Source organism: Humulus lupulus, chromosome 3 (assembly GCF_963169125.1).
Source record: "Humulus lupulus chromosome 3, drHumLupu1.1, whole genome shotgun sequence".
Lineage (NCBI taxonomy): Eukaryota > Viridiplantae > Streptophyta > Magnoliopsida > Rosales > Cannabaceae > Humulus > Humulus lupulus.
The window spans coordinates 169,894,256-169,898,769 of record NC_084795.1 but is presented as its reverse complement, the minus strand read 5'-3'; positions in this window follow the sequence as shown (position 1 = coordinate 169,898,769).

Sequence of the window (4,514 nt, the reverse complement as noted above, 5' to 3'; positions counted from 1 at the left end):
ATGTAGATAGAGTTTTTGATTATAAATTTGAAGTTTAATCTTGTACTTTTTTCATAACACTTTTCAACTGTTACATTTGATTATTTTGATAACATTTTTAGTTTGTTATATTATATAAGCCATAACGATTTTTTACGCTTATAATATGTTTTTAAATCATAACATATAGTAATAAAATTTTAAATTTTATTTTGATAAGTATACTTATATGGTTTTTTTTTAATTAAAAGATTTTCATTATTGTATTTTGATAAAAAAATTCAAAATTAATCATAAAATGTAATTCTCAATAGATTGATAAACCATAAGTATTACATTAAACAATAACTAATTCAAACCATGAATGTGTCTACTTCATGAGATCTTAGTTCTAACTTAAGTTTGAAAGCATAACATAATAAAGTTTTATAATCTTGAACAATTTTTACTTCAAAAATGAAAAATAGAAACATTACAAGATACACAAAAGTAAACCATGCGTGAAACTTGCTCCATCCTTCAATTCATCATCATTTGTGCACTTGTCTTTGTTGCGAGTCCATTTGTTTAGCTACAACAAAATTTAAATAAGTAATGCTTCAACTTAAAGTTATAGTAAACTAAAAGAGTACATAAAAAACGTTAATTACCTAATTATAACTTTATCAGCTGGCCATGCAATTATACTACCTACAGCATCTTCTATAGTAGACATAATTGTTGAAGGCCTCCACAGAAATGCATCATTCTTTCTCACAAGATCTATCCCCACTTTCATAGCATTAGGCCCAAGAGGAACATGGTGAACCTCATCCTTTGGGTCACTTGAGATAAAATAACCTTCTGCAATAATTTCTCCAGATCCAATCCAATCTAATATTTTGCATTTTGAGCCAAATGTGTGGTTCTTGACACTCTAACAATATATCAATATAACAAATTCAGCAGCAGTAAATGATTTTATATTGAATATTATATGTTTTAGATTTTATCATTTTCATATAATTAGTATCATAATTACTTGAGTGGAATGAACATGAGAATTTGATTGAACATTGACATTTGATTGCTCCTCGCTCTGAGAAGATGTATTCTATTTACAAGTAAGATAGAAAGACATGAATTCAACATCAAAATTAAAAAAAATACAAAAGTAAAGACTAACCAAAAAATTAAACATGAATCTTAGTTATTATTGCAATTCAGCCACATGAAAATATAGTTTCAGCATCAAAATACTTACTTGATTTTTCATTAAAGAAACAATGAGTTGCTCCATGTGTTGCATTTTGTCGTTCAAATCTTTGCATTGACCTTCTATCTTTATCAAATGTTCATCTCTTTCTGACACAATTTGCAACTTTGACCGAGTAACTCCTCTTCCGAAAGCTCTCATGTATGAATTTTTTTCAGGACCAAGGACTTTTGTGAGGATGTCTTCATTAACACTTGTAGTTGAAGACATAGCAGGATCTTTCTTATATTCTTCAACCAAATCCTTCAAAAATAAATAGTATCAATAAATGTATTCAAACAAATGAGTAAGTTAAAACTAAAGTCACATGATTTTGAAAGGGCATGGTGTATACAAAAGCTTCAGCCACTTCTGAATTTACTGGTTCGCCATTTTTCTTCTTATGTGCTTTGGTCCAAACAACAACTCTAGAAGGTGGTGTATTGGTTTCACTATGGTTCATCTATCAAAATAAGAAAATAAATTAAAAAAATATCTAAACCAAATTCTATAATAAAACAACTGTAAATATGTTTGGCTTTACCAATTCATCAATCTTGCATAACCTTTGCGACTACAAGTGTGGGGTAGTTGCTTTGTTCGTATTTTTTTGAATTTCTCGCTTGTAGCCTAAGAATATAAAGTTAATAGAGACATTAAACTATAAATTTTAATCATAAATATATTTGGTTATAAGATGTTAAGAATAAAATACCTTAAACTCAGCACTATTTTTTTCCTTAACAAAACTTTTCCACTCATTCATAGATTTAATATTATCAGGCTTTAGTTTCAATCTTGCTTCTTCATTTGGTGCATTTGTTATTTTAGTAACTAGCCTTGATTTCGAAGCTCTCCAAAGATCTGCCATACTTTTGAATATATAGGTCTTTTGCCAATCTTTGTCAACCTTATATCTTGCCTAGTAAAATTAATAATAGGTTAGTATTAATGTAAATGAATTTCAACAAATTTCATGTTCAATGCATAAAACCTGAGTATATATACCTGAATAGATTTCCATAAGACCTCTTTCATTCCTAGAGGAATCTTCCTCCAATCTTTTATTGTTACTGGTACAATTTCTCTAACAAGTGCACCCAAAAATGAAGACAAAGATATTGATGTTGCACCTATTGGTTGTCCCTTTGAGTTAAACTTAACTTCCAAACGACCATCACTGTCTATTGCAATAGACTTCATTTTACTAGGGCCTCTAGTTCTCTTTTGGGTATTAGGTGCAACAACTTCTTCAGGTAGTTCTTGTTCGTCAGGCAAGTTTTCAACAATTGTGTCTGGCAAGTTTTCAACAATTGTTTCATTTGGGTTTTCTGGGATTTGTAGGCGTTGTGATTTTGTTGTGGCTGTTGGTGAGATGGCATGGTCATTTGAAGGACTAATTTCTACTTCAACCACTCTTTTAATAGATCCCCTAGTGGCTGTCTTTGAAGCTAAGAATGGAGAAATTAGGTCATTAGTAGGTGGTCTCACTATTTTTTCAAGAGAGTCTATTGGTTGTTCAACCTCAAATAGATTTTTAAGAGATCTCCTTGTCACAGGGGAGATGGGTACTTCTTCTTCATTAGAAGAGTCATTTCTTACAATCATTCTACGTGTATTTTTCTTTGGAGACACATCCTTAGTATATCTCTCTTCAACAACCTTATCCATTTCCAAATTTAGTCTAAAGCTCTTCCTCTTTTCATTGAGGAGTTTAACTAATTTTCCTGTAGGTATGTGTTTTGGCCTTGTTCCTTTTGTAGATGGAGGTGACATATCTTGTACTTGGCAAACTCTTTGACTAGTTTCTGATCAACTGTTTCTATAATTAGTAAGATTTTTGATGAGTTGCAAAAATCATATATAACAACATATTATCAATTATCACAAAAAAAACATATAATAAAAGTCAGAAAGAAAGAAATAAATAGTCATTCTTGGCATCAAAGACATGTTTTCAAGAGTTCTTCGCTAAAAATACACAAATAAGAAACAACCAATTAATGAGCTAAAGTATAAACTGAAATTTCCATTGATTACAACTTTGAATGTCAAGTGCAACATCTTCTACAATTTATAAAAAACACAACAATAATCAAACTAATATACCCTCACAATCATCTCTAACATATTGTTCATCTTCCACTACATTATATAACCTAGATTCAGTAACTTCAGACATTACAAATTGTGACGAACATACAATTCCTAAAAAAATTGCAAAAGAAATAACTAATGAAATTCCTCCAAAAACAATAATTTACACAAAAATTTTTTAGAGTAGTAAGAATGTGCTAACCTTCCAATAAGGTAACTGAAAAAATATGGATCGTTTTTTCCACATTTCTTTTGAATCATTTTGTTTCCTTTTCTTTGAAGTGGATTTTCCCCAAACATTCACAAAATCTTTAAGGTGTTCAGCAATTGTAGTCCCATTCATGATTCTTGGGGGATTTCCATGCTCAACTTCTCCATCAAACCAACTTCTTTTACTCCGAAATGGATGGTCTTCTTTAAGAAATTTCCGATGACCTCGATATGAAAACTTCCCACTATGTTTTAGCCACTCTGAATGAGTACCATAACCACATAGGGGACAACTAAAACATCCCTTATTTTTACAACCAGCAAGGTTCCCGTATGCTGAAAATCTTGGATTGTCCACATCAAAATAGCCCGCAACTTGAAATTTGTATTGTCCAATGCATCATGAGCATCAACACCCTCATTCCATAATAATTTCAAGTCCTCTACGAGGGGTTCTAAGTATATATCAATATCATTCCCAGGCTGTTTAGGTCCTGGAATTAACATTGATAATAAAATATTCTCCTGTTTCATGCACAACCATGGGGGTAAGTTGTACATGACCAACAAAATAGGCCAAACACTATACTTAGAACATAAATTACTAAATGGGTTAAATCCATCTGTGGAAAGGCCAAGTCTAATATTTCTCTCTTCATTTGAAAATGATGGCCATTTATCATTGACTAGCTCCCATGCTGCTGAATCCACTGGGTGACGCATTTTTCCATCGCAACTTTTATTGTTGTGATGCCATCTTAATTCCTTTGAAATTCTTTTAGACATGAACATCCGTTTCAACCTAGGGATTATAGGAAAGTACCTCAAAACTTTTGCTGGGACACCACGTCGAACCTTTTTAGTCAGCTTATCTGACATCCAACGTGAAGTTCCACATGTTGGACATTCTTGCAAGTTTTCTTTATCTTTTCTAAACAAACAGAAATCATTAACACACGCATGAATCTTTTCATATCCTAAATCAAATAATCGA